The 26,807-nt window shown below is 40.0% G+C and overlaps 1 protein-coding gene across 1 annotated transcript in view; it reads left to right on the top strand.

Annotated features, from left to right (window-relative positions):
• The window catches only part of ITGAE (integrin subunit alpha E), a 1,198,231-nt gene that overhangs the window by 81,184 nt on the left and 1,090,240 nt on the right, over nucleotides 1–26,807 (top strand). The gene's annotated exons all lie outside the window — the stretch shown is intronic.

Raw genomic sequence — 26,807 nt, 5'->3', positions numbered from 1 at the left:
GCACAGGCAGTGATTCTTTTTTGGTGGTAGAGAGGCATTCAGTATTCCCAGAAAGGGTTTCTGTATCCTCACAAACAATAGACTTGTAAGGTTATTGTGAGCTACTATTTTGTCATCTTTGAACATTTTGCCTCGGGCACAACTAATGTCTTCCTTGAAAGAAAAAAATAAGACTGAAATTGTTTTCTTTCTCACAACTTTTGTTCAGGCTACCATTGGATTAAAATGTTGAGAAAATACTCTAAAATGCACTTCACACCATCTATAACCCTGTGGCTTTTGGGGACACTGCTTAATTGAGTTATTTCCTAAACCATGACTACTGTGCTGTCTTGGCCAGGTAATTTGTTTTGAAAGGGTGAAAGTAAAACTAAAGTCGAACAGCAACACCAAATTTATTTCCTTAATCATAATTTCTGTTCAAGCCATCGCTGAATGAAAAGGTTGTGTAAAAAGAAAAAAATAAAGCACTTTAAAATGCACTTCAGAGAATATAGAATGTAATGGCTTCTTGAAAAAGCTGAGGAGTTAGGTAAAATGTTAGATAAAGAAGAAAAAAGTAATGTGCGTGGTGTGGGAAGCCCAGGGTGGGGGGAAAAGACAGGGAAGCACTGAAGGGTGTGTGTGTGTGTGTGTGTGTGTGTGTGTGTGTGTGTGTGTGTGTGTGTGTGTGTGTGTGTGTGTGTGTGTGTGTGTATATATATATAAGGAGGAGTGAAACAGTAAGCAATGCCTAGGGCACCATTTCACTTAAGTATACCCTGAAGCTAGAGTTGTACTATATAATCAATACAAATAATGTCAATAACTATGAATGTCCTCCTTTGAAATGGGCCAACATAGTGCGGTACACAGACCTGCCTCAATGTAAGAGCATTGTCCTACAGTTCAGCCTGTTCGTACTTATCCTAAAGCTCTGCACCATAAACTAAAATGCTGTTTAAGATGGGTGTAATGATAGAGTAATACTTAGACTGGAAGTGTCAAGGGGGCCCCAACTTGACATTTGCTAGGGCACCCAAAATGTTAACACCAGACCTGCCTATACATTTAGGTTATCTTCACCAACTTACTTTCCCTTTTGTGTATCCTGTGTTATAGACCTTCACTAGCACTCATAGATTTCACTCTTCATACTTGTGTCCTCTTTGCTTATTTGTTCTTGGTTCTCACCTAGAAATAGAAGTACGTAATTACTGGCAAGTCACATATGACTGACCATTAAATCTAGTGACCATGCACATGATTTGCTTCTTAGCATTTTAATTTGTTTATCCTATCTGAAGATACAGGCATTTGTTCACTGTGAGATCAAGCGTGACTGTTAGTTAACCCCAGGGACAATGTACTAGGTTCACTTGTCTGGATGTTATTTTAACTCAAGCCACCTATTTCTTTTTCTTTGCCACTTACTTGTCCAACTAATGCCCATTCCCTTCCCTTTTCCTCTATTTTGTAATTAGTGTACTGTCACTATCACTCCCCTAACCCCCAGTTTCCTCCCCTTTTGTAGGCCTATTACCTGTATGTGTCTTCACATGGTTCACTTCCCTGTTGCACAGTTAACGTTAGCCTTTCTCATGTTCTTACTACTGTAGCCTATCTCTTTCTCATATACCTTATGCTTAATCTTTCCTATCCTCCTTGCTTTCTGAAATGATTGTAAGGTTATACTTATTAGCATTTAGGAGCACATTAACTAGCAGCCAGCATCAATGCACAAAGCTCACATGTTCTCTCTGCTTAAAAATATATTTCAATTGCCTATTTTCTTCCCACTTTTCCCATTAATGTTTTTGTTATGTAAGATCATTTTAAAGTCCTTATCTTGCCGCCTTATTTGTTCCAACCCTTTCATGTTAATATTTTCACTGTTCCTGTTTCTTTTCCTCCTCTGATTCTGCCAACATGGTCAGATCACACTCCTGATTCTGATTGTCCCACACTTGCTTTGAGATATTTTGCATCCTTTTTTGCTTATCCTCCATCTGTTGTTGGAACACTGGGAAGGAGATTATCAGCCATCTTTCCTTTAGCGTTTTGTTGCTGCTCAGTTTTTCTTTCTGCTTTGCTATTGTATTTTTAGTTTCTTTCCCCAGTGGTTTTTGATATCTAGACAGTTCTGCCGAGGATTCTTCCGTAGCCATAAAACTTTTGTTCTGTAGGGAAGTAGCTTTTTAAGATTAAATCTCAAGTCTAGCTCTCTGCATTTTTTGAGTATTATTATAAACTTGCTTGCTTTTAATCGTGTCCCTAGTGAGTAGTCTTGTTTTACAAATACCTTCTGATCTCTGATCATCAAGCTTTTTCCTTTTTTCCAAACTAATAATAGTAACAGTTCCTTTAGTTTTATAGTTTTGGAATTTGATGACCACTGGCCGAGGAAAATGGTTTCTGGTCCTCATTTGAGTGTTGATACTGTATATTCTATTAATCAGCGTTTGTTCTTTGGGCAACCCTGACCATTTGCTGAGATATGCTATCAAGAATCATTTGCAATTTTTCTCTCTATGACTTCAGGCATATTATTTATCCTTTTGTTTTCTTTACATCCTCTGTCCTCTAATTCTTGTGTTTTTTGTTTCCATTTCTTCTTTTGAGGCCTCCAGCTCCTCCAGTCTTGCTTTTGTATCTCTGTCAGTATTCTTAAGCACAATTATTTTGCTGGAGTGCAAATTTAATACAGACTGTATCTCTTTTAACTTTTTATTTGTTCTTTTCATGTAGGCTGAATATACGTCTACTATTTTTACTACCTCCACATAAACTTTGTCAGTTTTGTCTCTGATCTCTTTTTTTCCAGTGCACAGTTGGTGCTGAGTGTTCTACTGCCATTTTTGTTGTTCAGTGCTATATTTCAGTTGCTGAGCTTTCCTTCACTTTTTTTGTCCCAGACTGTCTCTTGGCACCCACTCTTTACCCTATTTGCCCATTTCTTCTTCCATTCAAATGGCATTCTTGTATTAATTGGAGTGTTATTCACTTGCATTCGGCTTAGCTCCATGACTGGAAGTCTGAGACCAGCATGTTTATGTAAACAACTCTCTATTGTTCATGCATCATTCAAATATCATGGTTTTACTATAGTCAGAAAATCGTTCTATCTCACCCAGTTATTTTCCAAAGGAATATCCTCAAGTTCCAAAGAAATCATCCTACCACTGTACACTTCCCTTATCAGACCCATTATCAAATACAGTGCCCCCTTTGTTAAGCACAAATCCTAACACATTTTTCAACTGAAAATACCCCCCAAAAAATTACAGGCTTTAAATCCTTCAACTATCCCACTAGATTAATTCAAGTCTTCTTAAACTCAGTAGCCTATCAGCTTCTCCAAGGTAACGCATGTCTCGGTTTTTGAGCCATGAAAAACCCAGTCCTATTTGGCCTCCTCTTTCTTCACAAAACTAGTGCCTCTGCAGACACCCTCAATAGGGACCTGTCTCTACATCGATAAATACACTTGTTGGATGGTCAGGCTACTAATTAAATGTATTCCTAACCCGGGGAAAAAGTTATCATTGCAGCTCAAACAACGTACTATTTTATCTATCTTTAAGGACAGACTTAATGATTGAATGGAGACACACAAACATTCACCGAAATTATGTACAGACCTGCTTGATTTGGGATGTGATCACTATGAAAATGCATGACACAAACTTTTAAGTTTGTTTTCTTAAAGTTGTATATGGCTGGGCATCTTATAGTTTCTGTGATCACATGCCAAGTATTGTTTCTGTGTTCCTCTCAGCAGGCAACACATTTCTAAATGACAAATTTGCTTCTGCTGTTGTTCTGACTATTAAAAAAGCAGTTGCTACACTAATAGTGTGGGCTGAGTAACCCCTGAAGTAGAATATATACACTCTGTATTGTTCAGATAAGTACAAGCTGGGGATACAAATCAATGTAATAAAAGTGAACTGTGGTTGATTTTTTGATTAAAGCTTGCTATAATGTACTAGACTCAAAATGAATTAACTTTTTTTTATTTTTAATAATGGTTATCTTATTTTCTGATTCTTTCCTAAATAAAATGCACTCCCAGTCAATTTTGTATAGATAATGTGTCTAGCAGTTTGTATTTATTTATTGACTTTATTTGCTAGGAGTCCAGCTAGGCAAAGCTCATATGCAGAAGAGGTCTGAGTAGAAAAGTTACACATCATGTGCATCTGAATGGATGTCTGTAAAAATGTATAATAGCAGTCTTAATTATATAACTTTGGTGATACCATGTTACTTGCACTATGTAGTGATTACAGCATATTAAGTTCAGATACATCTACAGAACATAATATATACAGCATGTAAAGCTCACAGCAGTAGAACATTCAACATTTTGACAGTGTATGTATGTACTTCCATTGTAATATTAGCATACGGACAGCAAATAATGCATATGCATATTTTACCTAATCAGTTAGATTCACTAGAGATCTGAAACCAAGTGATAACTATAGAACAATTTTTAGAATTTAGTGATATTTGTTTGACTTAACTGCATGAAGTGGAGAATTAGCAGTGGAGATAGAACATGGGCAGTACTAGTATACTGATAAGTATGATTTCACTGAGATTTTAACTTATAAATGGGTTAAGATTTAGAATGACTGATTCAATAATCTCTTCATTATCAAACATCACATTTACCTGATTTACTTCAACGTCTTATAACAGGATGAGATTTTGATGTGCCTTAAAACCGAAGATGTAACTTTATGTTGTTAAGATCCTCTACTTCCTGGTGATTTCAGAAACAGTGTCTGTGATAATGTCCAAATCAACACTGTGTACTATACATATGTGATGAGTCCCAAGGCTCATTGTGAATGCTGGCAACCAGACCAGTGTGTGTGTGATGAGCAGCTCCTCATTGCAGCCACAGTAAGGACCCACAGGAAGACTATATTTGACCAAACAATGGCCTGAGAAAATTCCGAGCAGTAGTGGCAAACGCTGACTGTGTACAAGCTTCTAGGTTAGATGTTGTGAGACTGAGAGCACAGATGGTAATATTAGGGTGCTGAACAATTCGTGCAACTCAAGGCAAAGGTATGCAGAAAAATGTCTTAAGGAGAAATGAATGGCTATGATTCCTAAGGGTTGAGTGTAAAGCAGTTAGAAGGGCAACATAAACTACAGAAATGTGAGAAGACTGGAAAAAAGGGAGTTGGTGAACATGGCAGAGATGCAGAACAAGATGGAGATTGGGGATATGACACATAAACACAGATATCCAACTAAAATACTTGATCATACAGTGTGAAACCCAGACATGATATTTGGGATACAGTAAAGTAACGTGATGTACTACTGATTTACACCAGTCCTGACATAATCACTATTTATATTACAAGTAAACTGATAAAATAAATGGAAATGTACTGAAAAACAAAATATGAACTCTGAAGGGATTTGAACCCATTACTTTGTTTAGTGATAATCTCTTAAACAAGCATTAACAAGGTGAGCCAGTGCAGAATTCCTACTATGGCATCAGCAAAACACATATCAAGGGAAAGTTACATAAGAAAACACTGGAAACAGAAATCTAAAGGCATGCCTTGAAGAGGTTTGAACCCAAGGCACTTTTTATTGACATTCTGTTAACCACAACATTAACGAGATGAGTCATTGCAGAATTCTTACTGAAGGAGTCAGGGAAACGAATATCAGGGGAATGTTACACATGGACAGAATGGAGGCAAAAAAGCAAAATAAAAGCTATAACCATGAGGGGATTGGAACACCATGATTTCTGCATTGTCAGCCTACAAAGCAAGTATTTCACAAGATGAGCCATGGCAGCAGTCTGAATCAAGGCATAAACTTTTCTCCTTTTCATAATTGACAATGGCCATACAATGGTACTCAGCTCATGTGGACAGCCAATGACAATATCTGTAGCATATTACACTGATTGTATTTAATTTTTGTTATACAACGAGAAGTGTCATTTCTCATCAGTTATATGGGCAGCTAGAGTTCTTTCTGGGACCAATCATACACTGTAAGACCACAACAAGAAAATTGCTTTATAAGCCCTTTTGGGGCATGTATGTGTATTTTGTATCTGTCTTTTTACCATAATAAAAGTTGGAAATGGGAGTGTAGGACAGAGATGTAGAGAAGAAGCAAGCAGAAGGTATAACAGAAAGTGATCAAATAAGGAATGAGCAGGATAGATGTGAGGAATAAATGTTTTATGGGACAGGTGCCATTTTTTAAGAGAAGGATAACAAGAGGAAGGTAAGAGGGGTAGGTTAGGTATCAGAGAAAGTCAGACAATACTAACAGGGTGTGAGGAAACCAAGGGAGCCCGCAGGATGTTTTGTAGGGGGGTGCAAACCCAGAGCCCAACCCACACAGCCCCATCCCCTCCGCCCACGCAGCCCCCCCTCCACGCAGCCATTTACAGGGTCCCATTACTTAGCTATTTCTCCCCAGTTGCCATAAACACTGTTCAAAATTCTCAGTGTGCATACTGTTTTATGCTTTACTTCTACAATGATTACAGATATCTGGATTTAATTAGGAATCCGTGATAACTTTTTTTTTTTTTACATACCCCATCTACATTGTAACTAACTCAAAGGAACTTTCAGCTGGCAGCCCTTTTGAATTCTGATCAAGAAGGCTTGGCTGTTCAGTTCTCTATACTGCAATAATTTCTCATTCATTGCTAATAATCATTTTATTTACTTGGGTACAACAGAGTTTTCCTTTTTACTTTTTACCTACCATAAAGACAAGGTATTTGTTTTACCTCAAAATACTTCCCCTTGTTTTATTTATTTATAAGTGACATAGAAACATCTACTGGGGAATAATGTTCATTAGCTCAGTATTTCTCATGTAGGACACTAAACTGAGTCCCATGAGCATGTTCAGATTATACAGATTTAAACAGATTAGTTTATAACACTAGTGTTCTTTGGCTTCCAAGATTAGCTGTCAGTAACACAAGTTGCTGTTTAAATAAAAGCTGGCATTCTGTGCTGTGAATGCATGACACGTTATAGTTGTATTTAACTTAAACTGTGTGCAGTCACTAAATAGGTTCATAGGTAGGTACTAGGCTATCTGCCCGAGGGCATTTATAAGATTAGCCAGAGTGTGTCAGCTTTCGCCGCCCCATTGATTAATCAACTGATCCTCTGTCAAGCAGAGCTAATGAAGTAATTTGGATTTTGTTTCAAAGCATGGGGAGTCTCTGTATCCAGCATGTTCTATTTATTGTTGTGGTGAGGTTTAGCTCACTAGAGCACGTGGCTTGCAGTGACTTGGATTTCTTTAGGTGGAGCATGTCCATCAATTCTGAGTTGGACATGGCTTTGTAAGTCAGGCAGAGATCACCTCTGAGTAAGCGATATGCCACTGAGTACAGCCGGAGTTTTTTGAGTCGGATTGCATAGGACATATGTTTGAAGCCAGTAATCCTGTAGGTGAGGTACTTTTGTGATCTTTCCAGCTGTTGGAAGTGTCTTGTGAGGTACATCCCAAATAGGGCATTGTACTCTATGATGGGTCTAATGAGTGATGAGTAGAGGGGCACTATAACCTCTTTATTTATAGATGCAAACCCTTTAGTAAATAGACGGGCCACATAGAAGGATTTCCTAACTACTTTGGCAATATAATTGTCAAAGGGGAGATTAATATCTACCTGGGTCCCCAGATCTCTTATTACCTCTTCTGTATTAAGGGGGCTGTCACCTATGTGGTAATTCGTGGGTGTTTTGTTTTTCCCAAATGGAATGACTATGCATTTTATGGCATTTAGCTTGAGGCCATGACTTTGACACCAGGTGTCTGTCTCAGTAAGGCCCTTTTGGAGGATGTCAGTGTCAGCCGGAGAGTCAATTATGGCTCCCAGTTTGCAGTCATTGGCAAACTTGGTTAGCCATAGTCCTCTTGTGTTTGCCTGTACTTCTGAAAAGTATATGTCAAACAGTAGGGGTCCCAAGACCGAGCCTTGTGGGACACCACTTGAGACTGGTTTAGAGTCGGACCTGGAGCCTGATATTCTTACCGTGTGAATTCTGTCTGTAAGCCAGTTGCAACCCATCTCGTGACGTAGGGGTTTATGTTCAGGCTGGTGAGTTTTACTGTAATACCCGAGTGAGGAATGGTGTTGAAAGCCTTGGCAAGGTCAAGGTAGGCTGTGTAAAGTACCTTTCCCTTGTCTGTGGCCTTGGTGACTGTCTTGAAGAAGTCAACCAGGTTTAGTAGGCATGATCTTCCCTTAGCAAAGCCGAACTGGGTCAGATCAAGTGTTTGGTGGTTCTCAATGTCTTTGTTAATGAGTTCCATGTTGATACGGTCCATAGCCTTGCAGACCAGGCTAGTCAGGCTTATGGTCGATAGTTACCAGGGTCAGTTGTGGCCCCTCCTTTGTGGAGAGGAATAACCGTTGCTGTGTGCCATTCTATGGGCACATAGCCTGTGAAGAGGCTGAGGTTGAACAGCGGTTTTAGGTGGGGGTTAGTTTGTTCTGTAGTTCGTGCAAGACACAGCCTGGGACACCATCTGGTTCCATTGATGCTGTGTTTTTTGGCTTTTGAAAGGGCTGTTTTCACCTGTGTGTCTGTGATTTTTGGGACACTACACTTTTCCAGTATTGTTGTGGGCCCTTTTGGAGGCGAGAGGGCGGTGAAGTTTGCACTGAATCTATCTGCCAGGATGTTGGCAATATCAGTAGGTTCAGTATGTTTTGTGCTATTTTGCACTAAATCAGTGCATATCTGTGAGTTGCCACTTAGATTCTTAACATAGCTAAAGAAGGCTTTGTGGTTATCTTTTGAATCCTTGGCTATTTTTCTTTCGAAGTTAGCCTTGGATGATTTCATGAGGGACCTTAGTTTCTTACTGATACTGATCAGGGATGCCTTTCCTTCTTGGGATTTGCTTTTTTTTCTGAACTAGTTTCCTCCTTCTATTGTATAGCCTGTTTATTGCAGGGGTCCACCAAACTGGTTTCCTTCTCTTAGAGGAGTGAGTCTTGGTTTTGCTAGGGATGGCATGATACACGCATCCTTGGGGTGCTCATAGAGTGCATTTGTAAAGGTTTCTGCATCTTGGGCAGCGTTATCCTTTCTCGTGGGGGCTGGGAACTTACCGCCTCTGTTTTAAGTAAGGTGAAGTTTGCTTTAGAAAAGTTTTTTTACTGTAGTTTCCTTAGTTGGGGGTGGTGGTGGGGTGTGGACATCCAGAGTGATTAGTTTATGGTCTGATCTAACCAGTGACGGGTTGACCTCCGGTGTGGAACACCTGTCGCCCATGTTGGTGAGGACCAGGTCTAATATGTTTTCACCTCTGGTAGGGGAGTTTGCCAGCTAATCCAGGGCATTTGAGTTGATGAATTCCAGGAAGCTCTGGGCCTGGGAATTTGTACTCGAGTAGTTTTCCCATTGAATGGTAGGGTAATTGAAATTGCCCAATATCAGGGTGTTCGGTAATACCTTCATGTTTTCAAAGCGTCTCCAGAAAGGTGGAGTGGTGGTCCTGGGTCATGGAAGGTGATCTGTAGCAGGCCACAATTTGCATTGCAGATTTGCCCCGATGTTAGTTGCACATGGATGATCTCAGGGGTATGCTGTGCCACTAACCTGGAGGTATAGGTATCCTTGATGAATATGGATACACCCCCCCTTTTTGTGTTTTGGTCCGTGTTCTGTGGCAAAAACGTGTGGTATGAGTTGCAGCCCAGTAGTGCTGGGGTGCTCTCTGGAGCCTTGAACCAGGTTTCAGTTACTGCACAGATGTTGACATTTTCCATACTGAGGAGTGCTTCGAGCGCGTGCATTTTGAGATTTAAACTCCTGGTGTTGAGTAGCATAACCCTCAGTTTTTTGTTAATTGTGCTGTTTACGGAGGTGGGTTTGACTTTTTAGCCTTGCCTAAAAAAGACACCATGGGGATAGCCTTGGTCAGTATTCGAAAGCCTAGGGGTGACAGGTGCAAGCCGTCTCTTGCGAAGCAACGTGGCTTGTCGAGCATGTCGTCCCAGGCTGACAGACACGGGATCCCCTTTGAATGACACCAGAAGCTTAGTCAGTTGTTGAAATTGATCATTTTTTCTTTATACTGAGGTATCATTCTTGGTGAGGGCAGGATGCTACTCAGGGTCAGGGTCATACCAGCCCAGGCTGCATGACCAGAGAGCTCTTCAATGTCTCTTTCATGTAGTCCAGGGAGGTACGTCTCAGGTCATTCACACCAACATGAACAATGACAGAGTCATATTTGTACTTGTTCTGGAGTGACCTGAGTGCTTGTGTTATGTGGCGGATTCTGGCTCCCGACAGGCAGCGAACAGTAACCTTCTTCTTGTCCAGTCTAGTGAGTGAGCCGTCAGTGTGCCTGACTATAGAGTCACCTATTACTAGTGTGCTAAGTATGTTATTTCGCCTTAATGGCTGTGATTGTGCGGCACACTGATTTTGTGTTTTATGTGTTGTCTGGTTTGTGACAGGAAGTGCAGGTTGTTTGGGTGTTTGCTTTGGAGGTCTCTGATGCTTTTGCAGGTTTTTATTTAGAGCCTCCGAGTATGATTTTGTGTATTTATGTGTATTTTTTTGCCAATGCTGTTTTAGTAGGTCTATGTGCGGCTGGTGTTGTGGTGCAAGTGTTAACCTTCTCCACTTGACTGTCTGTTCCAGTCTTGGGTGGAGACAGCTTAGCTTCCAGTCTGGCTGTATAATTGCATCTCTCGCATATGTTAGTGTTTTGTGGTAGGAGGAAAGGGTTGTCTGTGTACATGAGGCAGTTATAACATTAGCAAAAACACCTCTTCCTGCGCGTGGGTAATGCACGGCCCCCAATAGTAGTAAATCAACCAAAAAACAAGAATGGAGCCAGCAAATGGTGATAAAAATTATTGTATTGAAATTAAAGCATCACAGCAAATACAGACAACAAACCGGTTTCGGCTGGTAAATTACACAGCCTTCATCAGTGTATTCAAAGCTAATAGTATTCGTTGGCTTTTAAATATACAGGCATAGAATTTCATTGGTGGAAAATTTATAAATATTCATTAAGCCCTGGGGGGAAAAGCCCACCTAGCTTAATGATCCACTTGACTGTCTGTTCCAGTCTTGGGTGGAGACAGCTTAGCTTCCAGTCTGGCTGTATAATTGCATCTCTCGCATATGTTAGTGTTTTGTGGTAGGAGGAAAGGGTTGTCTGTGTACATGAGGCAGTTATAACATTGCCTCAGGATACCCAGATTCACCAGCTGGACTGGAGAGTGCACCTGAAGTTGCCCTTTGGTCATTCCTGAATAGTAAGGTGAGCTGCTTAGTCGCTTGGTTGGTGAGGGGTGAATAAAAAGCCTTGCCCTGCTGGGCAATCAGTGTCAGGGTATATTAGTGCTTGCTATTAGGTCTGAGCAAGTGCTGGGCTGTAAGATGCTTTTTAGTCCTTAGGTTGAGAGTTAGATTAGTTTCAAGGGAAAAAACTGAAGAGGAGACTTAGTGGAGCCGGGAATAATTTAACCGTAGCTAACCGGCACTGCGCAAAACCGTGCAAATGTGGTTTTTATAGTAGGGAAATGAAAGAGAGAGAAATTAGCCCAAAATGGCCAATAAACTACTAACTTCTGGGCTGGAACCACTCCACCAGGGACAGATAGGTTGCTCAAAGCTCCCCTCTCTCACAGCTGAACAGAGAAACTTCCTTCTATCCAAGTAAGGTATGAGCAACTCAGGAACTAGTATCACAGCCCTGAATTCAGCACTAGCCTGAAAACTGGACTATACTAGCTTAGAAAGGTGGGAAACAAGGAATTTTTTTGTTTTTTTGAAAAGATTAAGGCAAAAACAGTAAAAAATACACTTAAAACAGCTTTGAACGACTACAAACAATCAGAAAAGGCTATCACACTTTAGTGTGTAGCCTACAACAGTTAAATTATTTAAACAAAAAACAACTTTTTAAAAGTGTAGGCAGTCAAATAAGTAAAATATGTGAAAAAAAAACAAGCTTTTAAATCACAACAAACACTGGAAAATCTGCGTTTAGGCAGAAAACAGTTAAGTACAGCAAGAAAGTACAGAAAACTGATACTTAATCACTCCAAAGTCTCTCTTTAAGCTAGAAGGCTTGTATCAGTTTAAGGCTTTCTAGTGCTACCCAGTAGGTTAGTTAAAGGGAGGTTGGGAAACAAGCGCAGATGTGGTCTTTTAATCCAGAAAGTTGAAAGAGATGGACAAACTGTCCAAATGGTCAATAAACTACAATTTCTGGGCCAAGAACTTCTCCTCTCATGGTAGACAGGCTACCTAGTGCTTACCACTCCCACTGATCAGCTAGAAGGCTTCCCTCCAACACAGAAAGGCTTGGGGGGGCTCAGAAGCTTACTAACAATCCTGGATACAGCAGCTCTGCAGGCTAGTTATAGGAAAGGCGGGAAACAGGCACAAGTGCGGCTTTCAAACCAGAAAGTTGAAAGAGATGGAAAAAACTGCTCAAACAGCCAATAGCTTCAATTTCTGGGCCAGGGACCACTCCTCTTGTGGTAGATAGGCTACCTGATGCTTACCACTCCCACTGATAAGCTAGAAGGCTTCCCTCCAACACGGAAAGGCTTGGGGGGGCTCAGAAGCTTACAAGAGTCCTGGATACAGCAAATCTGTACCTGGACTAGACTAGTAACAGGAAAGGCAGGAAACAAGTGCAAACACAGACTTTTAAATCAGAAGGTTGAAAGAGATGGAAAAGCTTCCCAAATGGCCAATAAACTACAATTTCTGGGCCAGAAACCACTCCTCCTGTGGTAGATAGGTTACCTAGCCTAGTGCTTACCACTCCCACTGATAAGCTAGAAGGCTTCTCTCCAACACAGAAGGGCTTGGGGGGGGGGCTCAGAAGCTTGCCAACAGTCCTGGATACAGCAAATCTGTACCTGGACTACACTAGTTATAGGAAAGTCAGGGACCAAACGCAAAACGGGCTTTTAACCAGAAAGTAGAAAGAGATGGAAAAACTGCCTAAATGCCCAATGAACTACAATTTCAGGGCCAAAACCCACTCTTCTCCTGGTAGATAGGCTACCTAGTGCTTACCACTCCCACTGATAAGCTAGAAGGCTTCCCTCCAATTCAGAAGGGCTTGGGGGGGCTCAGAAACTTACCAACAGTCCTGGATACAGTAAGTCTGTATCTGGACTTGACTAGTTACAGGAAAGGCAGGAAACAAGCTTAGAATTTTTTTTTGTTACAGAAAAGCAGCTAAAACAGCAATAAATACAATTCTAATTGTAGTGCAGGCCAGCACACCCGAGTGTGTAGCAACACTACAGCAAATACAGTTCAAATAAATGCAATTAAATTAACAAATGACTAAAAAACAAGTGCAGAAGGCAGTAAAATAGAAGGCTACTAACAAGCAGTAATAAGTGCAGAGTAAGAGTGACTGAACAGATAATAGCACGCAGAAGAGCAACTAAGACAGTTACAGTAAGAGCAGCTGAGTAAAATTTTTTTTTTTTTTTTTTTTTTTTTTTTTTGAGGGAACAGAGCAGGATTAAGAGGCTACAGGGGTTGTCCTTCCCAAATGCTCTCTTTGTACACAGTAGGAGTGCCTGAAATCAGAATATGATCTCACTGCACTCAGTTGAGTGTGCAAATGAGATGGGCCCAGAAGGAGTATCCAAATACAAATCTACAAGAGGGGCGGCCAATTTCAAAGCCACCAACATTAACACCAAAACAAGAACAGGGAGGGAGGATGGGTAGGGAACTAACTGTAGAGAGACAGCCACAACTTCAGTTGAGTTAATATTCAGTGAAAATCACAAATAAATAAATAAATTAAATACAGTACTATATGCAAAAGAGCAGATAAAAGTGTACTTAAATTCACTTATATGTCCAGCTGATTTCAGGTAGATGTTAGCCATCCAAAGCTCTGATGTTAAGCAGAGATGACTCAAAATGTACCACTTATATAAGGCAAGACAGAATGTCGGTGATGAGCTGAAACTACCCCCACTGCTATCAATAGCTACACAGAGATTCTAAAAAGTACTCTGTAGAGAGACAGCCACAACTTCAGTTGAGTTAATATTCAGTGAAAAACACAAATAAATTAAATACAGTACTATATGCAAAAGAGCAGATAAAAGTGTACTTAAATTCACTTATACGTCCAGCTGATTTCAGGTAGATGATAGCCGGCCAAAGCTCTGATATTAAGCAAAGATGACTCAAAATGTTCCACTTATATAAGGCAAGACAGAATGTCAGTGATGAGCTGAAACTACCCCCACTGCTATCAATGGCTACACAGAAATTCTAAAAAGAACTCTGTAGAGAGACAGCCAGAACTTCAGTTGAGTTAATATTCAGTGAAAAACACAAATAAATAAATTAAATACAGTACTATATGCAAATTATATACATCTTTTAATTAATGCTTAATCAAACATTCCTTCATAATCCCAACGTTGACACAGTTGCAAATCATCACTTCATCTTTTTATAGATAATTCCAATAGCCCTAATATATGCACATTATTAATTCTTTTTTCAAGATTAGTTTTACGGAGTGGGCAAGCCACGGTGGTTCAGAGGTAGCATTGTTGCCTCACAGCAAGAGGTGCTCCCATTCGATTCTTGGATGGAGCGCCTTCTGTGTGGAGTCTGCATGTCCTCCCCGAAGTTGAGTGGTGTTCAAAAGACATGCGTGAATGGGTGTGCCTTCGTTGAAGGTTTGGCGGTGGGCTGGCACCATAAAAATCTTCTGCCAATCATTAGCGGACCAGAGTTCCGCTGTTGCGACCCCTAACTGGGAAAAGCCGAAAGAAAAACAAAAAACAGTTTTACTGAGTGGGCAAGGGAAATTCTGGGTGTTTTCTGCTTTTCTGTGGTTGACCCTTAGTTATATGAAACTGGGTCTGCTTTATCAGTGATGTGAACAACTTCATTATATGCTTAACTAAAAGCTTTAGACCTTTTTTCTTGACACAGCCATTACAGTATAATTCCTGTTACTGTGATAAACAAAAGTAGACATGCATAAGAAGTGTACATATTTATACATATGATTATAATATATACAGATTGTATTAATTATAATATAAAATAAGTTAATTATATCCCTTCTATAATACAGCACCACTTGTTAGACTGTTTTAAATTTATAGTTTTGAATGTTTTTCCAGCAAGCAAGGAAACAAAATATATGAACCAATAATGACCAACTGCCCTATTCAGAACATTTCAACCATAAAAGGCCACTTAAACTTCTGTCATTACAATCCATCAATGTCAGTCAGTATGCACAATCTCTGCAGAAGTAAAAGTCATCTAAATAATTACTCATTATAGAGATCTGAAACTAATGAAGAGGTTGTTGCTAGAAAACAACTTTATATTTCAGTGTTTCATCTACAAATTCAATGCCTGCTGCCTTGAAGAATAAATTGCCTACGTTACATTAAAAAAATTGTAAGCTGGTGCCCAGCAGCAGCTTAAACAGTGAACAGAGCAAGCCCAGCAGCAGCTTAAACAATGAATTTAGAAAGCCCAGCAGCAGCTTAAACAGTGAACGGAGTAAGCCCGGCAGCAGCTTAAACAGTGAACAGAGCAAGCCCAGCAGCAGCTTAAACAATGAATTTAGAAAGCCCAGCAGCAGCTTAAACAGTGAACAGAGCAAGCCTGGCAGCAGCTTAAACGGTGAATGGAGCAAGCCTGGCAGCAGCTTAAACAGTGAACGGAGCAAGCCTGGTAGCAGCTTAAATGGTGAATGGAGCAAGCCCGGCAGCAGCTTAAACAGTGAATGGAGCTAGCCGGGCAGCAGCAGCTTAAACAGTGAATGGAGCAAGCCCGGCAGCAGCTTAAACAGTGAACGGAGCAAGCCCGGCAGCAGCTTAAACAGTAAACGGAGCAAGCCCGGCAGCAGCTTAAACAGTGAACGGATCAAGCCCGGCAGCAGCTTTTAAACAGTGAACGGAGCAAGCCCGGCAGCAGCTTAAACAGTGAACGGAGCAAGCCCAGCAGTAGTTTCATAACATAAATACATGGCAGAACGGAGCAAGCCCAGCAGCAATTTCATAACATAAATACATGGCAGTGCTTACTATGTGACTCTGGCAGCAAGTTTCAAAATAAATAGCAGTCCTTAATGACTAAAAGTTACAAGTTTTTAGAAACTAATTGAAATAAATACAACAATCACACTTCCACCTAAACTCTGGTCTACTAAAGTGACAACTTATATCAAAATGGGAGGTTCTTAGCAATGCATTTGATCTGCAAGTTTTCTTTTTCTGTATTTGTTTATATCAAAACACCAAGTGAATCAAACTATTGATTCTTACTGGCCATCAGAGCAGATACCACTGCTGAGCTATGTGTTACAGGATTAAGAAGTTCTTAAAAACACACTGCTGAGTGTTACTTTATGATCATGGAACTGTATGTACCTCAAGTTAAGGAAGACTGCAAGGGAAACAAGTTTTAACTCTTAAGTATGTTTGAACCTCAACATCAAAACATCCATTCCGAGGTGGGGACACTGCTCCCCCAATCCCTGCTCCTGTGACTGTTAAGCGTAATGGCATCCACAACCACTTGTTAACCCACAGGGTTTGGGATATATCAAGCACATCTAAACAGGTTGTCACTGAACTTTTTAGTATGACCGCAGACAGCGGTAGGAGCAGAGACAATGAGTGTCAGCATCTGTCACAAACACTACCTGTCTGAGGGGAATCCATCACAGTCCACTGCCTGCTGTCCACAGACTTCCTACAATCAGGATAAACATACATAACTACTTACTGTGGGTGACTCTCTGGCAGCAATGACGTGATTCCCTTCCCACGCACATTTGTATTTAAAATTCATACGACACATGCATGACTGTTTGGTCCTAAAACAGGTCTTTGCAGCTGAAAAGTGCTATGGTTCCAGCGCCTATACACAGAAGATGAAAACCGGTCACAAACACCTGTTGCCTCTGTGCAACTGAACAGAATGCAAAGGGCGTTCTTAAAGAGGAACACCCTTTAAAAAAGACAAAACTTTTTTTTTTAATTAAAATAAAATTAATTTCTCGGCCAGGCGGTTCCAGGGGGTGCAAGTCTACCCCCTTGCACCTGCCTGTGGGCGCCCTTGGAGGTAACATAATCGAGGAGGAGAAACACAATAATGAAGGTGACATCAGACAGAGAAAGGGAAGACAATGGTGAGGGGTGGATTGCAGAATCTTTAGGTGTGGGCATAGACAAAAAAGGGGTGGGAAACATCAGGTTGAGGCATAGGACTGGGTAATCACAGATGCAGTTTGTGCCAACTGAAACACAGTGGGGGATTACTCGGCACACTAGGTATTGTCAGCTCTGGGTCCTGGCTCGGAAGTTGTAGCTAGTGCTAGGTAGGGACACTACTCGACGAGTTGCTGCAGCATGGTCTCCATGTGGCTGATGCAGGCATCTAGCCTCCTGTTCATATTATCCCCCACAATGTCTGCTAGCTGCTGATGGGTGACAAAAGTGCCACCTCCCCTTGCAGTGATACCTTTGAGCATCACTGTATCAGCCTATGTTGAAGGGCTACCTGATGTAAGTGTTACAAGTAAGGCAGGAAGTGTTGAGGCAACTATGACAGGCTAGAACCCAGATGTGCTGGGTGCTTCAGCCAGTCATGATGATGCTGCTGCCTGTGAGGTTCCAGGTTGCTCTTCTGCTACATATAATAATAAAACAAATGGAGAGAAAGAAAAATATAAAAAGTATGTAAGAGAAAGTACAGTAACAAAGAGGGTGTAAGAAGAGAAATGCAAACACAATGAAAACTGCATTCTAACTATTATTGCTAATGATGCAGTTAAACTGAAAGTAAGTATGGCTGTCAGAAGCCTATATATATATATATATATATATATATATATGTGTGTGTATGTATGTATATACATACGCATGCACACATATGCAGGGAAGGCCTAAAGCAACAGCCAGCTTGACATGCAGTATTACATATAGAAGATTAATGGCTGGGGCTTTTTAGAAAAAACAACTAGTGCATGTGGTCAGAAATGCATTTTGATGTCTGACACTACTGTGCATATACAAAGTGAACATGCTACTCAGACATACATATTTCAGTCACAGGTAATAAAACAAAGGACTGCCAGTCTTATTGTAAAGTGTGAAATTCCCAGCAAACTAATAACGATGATCATATATAGACCGTGTATTGCTGCAGTGATACTGATGGACAGAAATATATATATGTGAAACATTTTTCATGACCACAACATGTGTGGTGAGGTGGGAACAGAAATCACTGATATCCTTATCAATGCAAGACCAAAGACACTTAACAATAAAGCTTCACTTGTCCATTTGAACAGGAGGAGGTATGAACAAACATTTCTAACATTGCACATGCATGCTAATACTTTTAACCAATGCCAGTACTGACAAATGTGGCACTGGTGTATGAAAGTTATACATTATGTTAATGCTTTCTACTGTTACTATTAAAAGCAAGACATTTTATGGTAGCAGGCTTGCTCACCCAGGTGCTCCCTTAGTCCAGTCTGCACCTATACCTGTTATTCCTTTTGATCTCTTTAGGGAGCAGAGACATATAAAGGGCATAATGCAAAATATGTGGATGGCACACAGTGGAAGGTTATCTGAGTAGCTAATATAAGGAAAAATTGGTGGCTGCACTTTAACTCCTTCCTCCCATTATTGATAAAGGTCAGGATTGTGACACCTCATGTCACTGTAATGGTGTCAGGAGTGTGACACCTCATGTCACTGTAATGGTGACAGCATTGTTTCCCATGTGTGGGATGCCAATAACATGGGTGACAGCCCTGACCCAACTATTCCAAGCTTTAGCCATGCATTGCAGCCAAGTAGCACCCTTCTGCAGAAGCCTCCTTATGCAGGATGTCCAGAAAAATCTCCTTTGTCCTCTAAACTGAGCACTAACCTCTCCCTTTCCAGCCACAATGTTTCAGTTTGAAGAATCTCAGGGAAAATGGCAGACATTTTGCACTCAAAACAGTCCTCATGTGTCCCATCTGTTGCACAATGATGCGCATCAATATGCACCTCATATGCATGATGGATGGCAAACACAGAAAGGGTGTCTTTGAATGAATGCTCTTTCTCAACAAGATATCAGCTTAAGTACAAGTTCCACTCTTTACACATCCGTTCCTTTGTTCAAGGGTAGCTTATTGACTGTGTTTTCCTTTAAAGCCTATAAAGGATGTCAGTTTGTCAGTACCTCTACATGTGTTGTCCAAAAGTGCATTAAAGGGGTACATTGAAACTGTACTAAATGTAATAACCTGCAGGATTGTTAAGGTGGATAGTGTTGAGAGTATTGTTCAATAGTATTCTAGTATTATAGTGTTCTGTGCCTTGCACGTATGTCATTAACCACAGCCTTTTTATCAGTGCAATTGTAGTGCTCGGATATTGCTGTTCAGTTGCTGTTATATGCTTGTTTTGTTGAAATGTGTGCTCAATACACACATATGGCTCACATTTAATTAATGATAATGGATACAGATATTTAACTGTCAGGCCCAACTACAGCATTCTGTAATTTCTAGTTAGTAGAATTAGTAAGGCCCATGCTGGAACAAGACTGTTAATTTCACTATATTTGACCTTTGTGAGCTTAGCTTTATTCCTGCAACCGAATCTACACATGATGAATTTGCACTGGACCTTAGAATGTTTGGAAGGAATCTTACTTTGAAGTATATTTTTGCGGATGGAAATGATAAATGTCCCATTAAAAGTAATATTATGCTCAAGAAACCGAGCACATTTGTTCCCCTCAACCGCCCAGCCGTAGATTCTTTTATTCATGCCTGTGAAGAGGAGTTAATGAGAACAAGAATGTCTCAAAATGGGAAACAGTTTTTCAATCTAACCAAAGAAGAAAATCAGGCACTTAAAGAGCTTAAAGAAAGGAATGATATTGTGGTTAAACCTGCTGACAAAGGAGGAGCCATAGTGGTAATGGATGCAATGATGTATGTCCAATGGATGAAAGAATTATTAAGTGATCGAAAGACCTATTCCTTGATTAGTAAGAATGAACTAAATATTATGAAATGGAAGATCCAGCAGGTTATTTATGACATGCTATTGCAAAGAAAGATTAATGAGTATTTGCATGATCTTTTCATCACTGAGCACCCCACCGTACCAACTATCAGTGGATTACCAAAAATTTATAAAGATCTTAAACGCCCACCTTTAAGACCAATTGTGGCTGGTAGAGGATGGTTGATAGAATCTATTTCTATGTTTATTGAACAAGAACTAAAAAAGATGCTACCTAGGGCCTCCACTGTGATTAAAGATACAGCTGAGTTTCTACAACATCTGAATATAGCTCTAGAACATTGTGATGATCTTAAGAGTCTGCTATTGCTAACCCTAGACGTGAATAGTTTATTCACTTCCATACCAAATAATTATGGCATTGAAGCAGTAAGAGAATTTCTAACTGAAGAGAAGGTAGAATCATGTTTGATATGCAATCTTTTGGAAATCGTGTTGGAGTACAATGTGCCTACGACAACAGCTACTATTGGCAGAGATGGGGGGTTGCCATGGGCACACCCTGTGCCAATAGTTATGCAAACTTGGTTTTAGCCAACTGGGAGAGAGCTTGGTCCAAGGATGCTAATAACATTTGGATGACCAGATAATTCTGTACAATCGGTTCGTGGATGACACCTTTATTGTATGGAAGGGCAAAGAAGAAGATTTAAGAAGCTTTGTTAACTTCCTGTCACAGACCACTACTTTCCTGAAATTTGATGTAAAAACATCTAGAGAGATGATTGACTTTCTGGATGTGACATTATCTCTTGATCCGGGGAAGGGAATAGACACTTGCCTCTATAGGAAAGATATGTGGCGAAACCACATGCTCCATTTTTCCAGTATGCATCCCAGGCATATTTTCTCTAACATTGTTGAAAATCAAATTGCAAGGATTTCAAAGTTATGTACAGAAGAGGCAACCTTTCTCCAGGAAGAAGAGAGGCTTATTAATAATTTCAGCCAACGAGGCTATGGAAAGAGAAGTTTAGAACTAAACAAGACTAGAATTAATGACATACATAAAGGAAAAGGCAAACTTTTTTATTCCTTTAAGGTCAGAGAAGACGAAAGTACACCATCCCTAGCTATACCTAAAAGAACATCTAACTTAAGGGTCAATTTGACTTACATTATGGACCATGATAACGTATGCCAGGTGATCAGAATGTTCTGGCCGATTCTAACTTCGGATAAAAAGTTAAAAGAGATTGTTGGAGATAACCCAAGTTTCCTTTTCAAAAATAAAAAGAATCTCAAAAGGATTTTATGCTCAAATGATGGGATATGTAACAACTATGTACATAATAAGTCATCAGGAACAAAGAAAAGTGGCTTCTCCAAGGTCTGCAATGTAATCAATTGTAGCAACACATTTAAGCATCCGGTTACTAAACAGACATTTGTTTTTCATGGATTAGCTAATTGCCTAACCAGCAATATTGTTTACATAGCCTCCTGCACTTCATGCACAGCATTTTATGTTGAAAAAACTAATATGAAGCTAAAGGAAAGAATTATCAAACATCAATCTGATATACGTAACAGAAAGGAAACAAATTCTCTTTTCCTTCATTTACATGAGCATGAGGGACAGAACATTCAAAGATACATTTTACTTCCAGAGAAGGAGACCTGACCAATCTGACTGAGAGAGAGAGGAAGCCAAATGGATAATGCGGCTGAGGGCAGATAACCCCCCTGGCCTTAATGGCTGTGTTCCCTTAAAACCTTTTCTTAAAAATAGACGAGCAATGAGCTATGCTCACTTATGACCTGTTTTCATTGCCAGAAACCTTAGGTATACTGACTTAGGCTCTGATGTCCCAAAGAAACTGTTAAAATGAAATAAAAAGACACACCCTAAATGACCATCTTTATTTTTATTTTTCACCTTTTTCTCTCAAATCTTGGCTTTTATGCAGAGCTTGTTCTTTTAACTAGAACCTACTGAAAAGATTTTACTAATATTCCTTCTGAAAATATGTCTGAGTCTGTCTTAGAAACGTCAAACTGTCATGTTGTTTTAAACAGAGTTTTAAATAAAGAGTTTTAACTTCAAGCTATGAAGGTGTGTACCAATGGACTAACTTGATTGGTTAACATTCATCATTCACTGAGGTTGTTTCACTGGATGATACCAACTTTTAAACACTGAACCCAGCTTACCTACTTGGATCTGAAGAAGGCTTGAAAAAGCTGAAAGCGCTTGTCCATTGTTTACATCAGAAGGGTTCTTCACTTTTATGTTCATTTTTACTGTTTTTATGACATCCACATGTTTTACAGCTGTGGAATTACAACACCACTTTGCTTTTACAACAGCAAAGCTCTATATTTCATATATTGTAGATTCAACATGGTAAAAGCCTGTTATTGAAGCTGTAGTTTTGAAGCTGTCTTTTCACCATTTTGGTTGTTTAGCAAGTTTTGAATGCTCAGATGAAATATTAATACTTGTGGTGCAATGCTCTTCCAATATTTACAGGCTTTAAAGTATGTCTTGATAACTGCAGAGAAGACTGCATTCTACAAGAAGAGCTTGGAGCTTCTTTCTAGGCTCCTGGCATTGAGCAGTAATATCTTTAAATTCTATTGGGCTGAATTTGCTAAGCTGAAAGATTTGTCATTGCCTAAAAAGGGCACTAATGGAGAGAACAATATTTTAGCCAATTTTTGAAAGCCTAACAGGGACAGGTGCAGACAGTCCTTGGCCAAGCAATGTGGTCTGTTGACCATATCCTCCTTTGCTGACAAATATTGTATCCCCTTTGAATGACACCAGACATTAAGCCAGTTATTAAAGTCAATCATCTTCTGTTCATATAGTGGCATCATCCATGGTGAAGGTAGAATGCTAGTCAATGCTAGGCTCATACCAGCCTGGGTTACATATTCCAAGAGCTCCCTAATGTCTCTCTTCATATAGTCTAGGGAGGTACATCTCAGGTCATTTACACATACATGGACTGTGACTGAGTCATACTGGTACTTGTGGTTTAGTGACCTGAGCATGTGAGTGACTTGGTGGATCCTGACCCCTGATTGTCAACTGACCATAGGTGGGCCATCTGCATGTTTTCACAATGGAGTTTCCTATGACTAGAGTACTGGGTAATGTGTTAGCTTGCCTTATGGGCTTTATAGTTGAGGCTCCATGGGGCGTGATTGTATGTGTGGTGTTGGGTGTTTTGGTAGAATGCTTGTGGGTTTGCTTAGGATAATTGATGTTGGTCGAGAATCTGAGAGGTCTTTGGGGTTTAGGAGATTGTTTTTTAGTGCCTTAGCACATGTCTGTTGTGTGCATACTATGTGTGGTGGGTGTAGTATGTGATAGTGACAACCTGATTATTATTTTAAGTGCTTGTATGGGACAGTCTTACCTCCAGTGAAATTATGTAATTGCACTTCTCATATTCTGCATCAGTTTCTCTAAGGATTAGTTGATTGTTAGTGAACATAAGACAAGTGCTGCATTGTCTCAAGATTCTCATGTCCTCCACAATGGTGATACAGAAGTTGGGAAAGTGCATATCCATGATTTCAGGTCCTTCTGGTGAACTACAAAGTATGGTACAAGAGGGGTTAATAGTGGTCTAGCTTGGATGCACAGGACAGTGTTCCTCAGCTCACAAATTAGCTGCTCTTTGTGCAGCTGAGTTACTGGGTACAGTTTCAGAGGTAGTTTTAGAGGGAAAATTTAGTTTCTAAGTGTCTGCATCTATACAAGGCATTGCTAAACACCAAAAGACCTCTGACCAGTAAAACAAACTCACTTTAAGCCTTCCTGTACATTTTCCAACTTGGAAAGACCAGGTTACCCCTACTGTCAGTAGTTGAGTAATCCAAAGTCTTCTTAATGTAAAATGACACAAAAGTTAGCTAAAAGTGAAAAACGAACATAAATCAATTCAACAACAAGCTAAGACAACACCCAGAGGTCAATTTTCAAGCAATTAATCCAGCAACAAGAACACTGGAAAACAAATGCACTTTACAGTCTTAAAATGCAGATAAATGCAATAAATAATTCAAGAAAACATCAGTTCACTTAAAGAAATGCAATTTTTCATATAAAAGTACTTATCTCAGCCTGGACAGTACTGGCTGCAGCAAAAACAGTCTTGAGTACACAGGCAAGGATGTCAAGCATTGCTGAGCTCTGTGGGAATAAGCCAAACGCAACAAAAAACATGCAGAATTTATAGAAGTAATGCATCACTGGGGCTGGGGCAGAAAAGAACAGGGGAAAAACAGTAACATAAACAGGCACTAAAATGCAACTTTATGCAGACGAATGATTAGCAGAATATAAGACTAGCAGCAAAACGGGAATGTAAACTGCTGTAGAAGCAAAGAAACGCAAATCTTACAGAAAAAATACACTGCTGCTACTTTTGCAATCCTATTACAGTCTAATGAAAGAGAAATGTGTCAGTAACACTGTTTATGGAAAAACACAGTAATAACTAAATGAGGCCAAGATCCAGCAGTAGTTAACAGTTCTTCCACAACTGTGAATGAAACTGCAAACTAAATCCCCAGACCGAGTTCAAAATACACACCGCTAGCTTTTTCAAGTAATTCTACATATGTAGATGAAAGTACAGTACAATGTATAAACAATGCTCATATCCTGCAGTAATTCACAATTTCCCCAAAATTGCAAAGTTACAAGACTAAGGTCCCAGAGCAAACTAACAAAATATACCGATAACTTTTTTCTACAGCACAGAAAATCCCCCCCTCCCCACTTTAAAAAAAACAGTATCACCACACAGGTCACTATACGTTCAACTAAAAATTGTTAAGCAGAATTGAAATAAAAGCTTCTTTCTTCCCTTTTTGATGAAAAGCTTGGTTCTCACAGGTCAGGACTTTTCACACTTCTCAGAGATTTGAATAAAGACCGTAAATACTGCAGTTATGCATTTACATTGTATAAATAGCTGCAAGTCCTCCGTACCTTGTAGTTACTCTAACCTTTATTAAATCTGTCTGCCCTCTGGTCTGCAGGTACAGCAGGCATCCAGCAAGAATGACCATCCTCACAAGGTATGGGCCAGTGTATTATTTTTTTCTCTTGTTGATAATTGTACACATATCAGTTGCATTTATAGCTGTGGTTCTGGCTCACACTTGCACTGGATAGTTGTTGCTTTGGTGTATTCACAGGTGATTCTTTACCTGACACCAGCACTGTGGAATTGCTCCAATCTACTGTTGGAGCAAATGCAGCCTCACACGATGATGGGGATGAGCTGTCATTGTCAGGGGATGGAGGGTGTGTGTTTGATGCAAGGAGTGTGACCACCATGTCCCCTAGACAAACTATGGGCACAGTCTCTCTGCCTGTGGATACCTTGGATATACAAACATATGTGATGTAATACGTTGGTGGGGAAGTGTCCTGGTCCCTAGTAGAAAGATACAAGAACAAAAAAAAAGTCATTGCTCCAGTCATCCTGGATAGTGCTCTTAAGAGGAAGCCAGGTGGCAGATCCCATTTTTGTGTCAATTCTTATTTGAGGAGCTAAAAAAGAAGACCCCCTTCTCCAGTCTGGCACTAGTCACCCTCACCTCCTTCCAAGGAGTGCCAGGTCCTAGTCACCCTCACCTCCCTCCAAGGAGTGCCAGGTCCATCCCTCAATTTGCAGAGTTAAACAGCCAAAAAAAAAAAAAAAGCCAACGGATTGCTCAAAAGAAATCGGTAATAAAGGGGCAATTTGTAAGGGCCACAAGAATGGTGACCCTGGAACAGCACTTCTGGGAAGAGTGTGCTACCGTGGAAAACATGTTTTTGCAAGGGTTTACCCAAAAGAGTTTTTGACTGACATTAAGGAGGAAGTGCTGATGAAAAGGAAACTGGCAAAGAAGACAACAATGTAACTGGTGATCTGGGGAGTGCCTTTATTACTGACTTTAACCAAGACCACCAGACTATATGATGGATACTTAAGAATAATTGAGATTTATTTAAAGAAAACAGGGAACTTCTACAATTACTTCCAGAATACCCTTTGGTGGTTTTCAGAAGAGGGAAGAACTTAAAGAAGATGTTGGAAGGTAACTTCACAAATGCCCTGGCTAAACATGTAACAGAATTCCATGACCATTATTTTTATTTTGTGGTTGTCGAGCAGATCCACCAAGGAGCTAGAGGAGGCCTGTGGCACTTATTTCTAAAAAGAAGAGATGTATTTTGGCAGCTGATGTTTCAAGTTGATTTTGGCCAGGCATTAATGAATACATTTCCATTTCTAGTCTGTTAAAATTAACGGCTTTAAGAAAATAATGCAAGCCTGCCTTTAAGCCAAAAGCAACAAAAAACATGCAGTATTTATAGAAGTAATGCATCATTGGGGCTGGGGCAGAAAAGAACAGGGGGAAAAACAGTAACATAACAAACAGGCACTAAAATGCAACTTTAAGCAGACTAATGGTAAGCAGGCTGCTGAGGAGTGATGTCTTCCATAAATTCTTGACCCTACTTCCTTGGATTTATCTGATGAAGTTTTGTGGTGAAACAAAATGAAAACACTTACCTTATTTTAAACAATTTTTATTAAAGAGGTTTTTTAATGGTTCTGTCTATTATACAGCATTTTTTTGAGTTTTGCATCTTGTTGTTCTGAACAGACCAGAGTCTGCAAGCAGTTGAGCTTTTGTGGCTTTTACTTCAGTTGCTTTTTTAGCTTGTGCTTTC

This window comes from Protopterus annectens, chromosome 13.part0 (genome assembly GCF_019279795.1).
Source record: "Protopterus annectens isolate FY-2018-M chromosome 13.part0, PAN1.0, whole genome shotgun sequence".
NCBI lineage: Eukaryota > Metazoa > Chordata > Ceratodontiformes > Protopteridae > Protopterus > Protopterus annectens.
The sequence above is the reverse complement of the archived record's forward strand: the minus strand, read 5'-3'. Positions and strand labels throughout refer to the sequence as shown.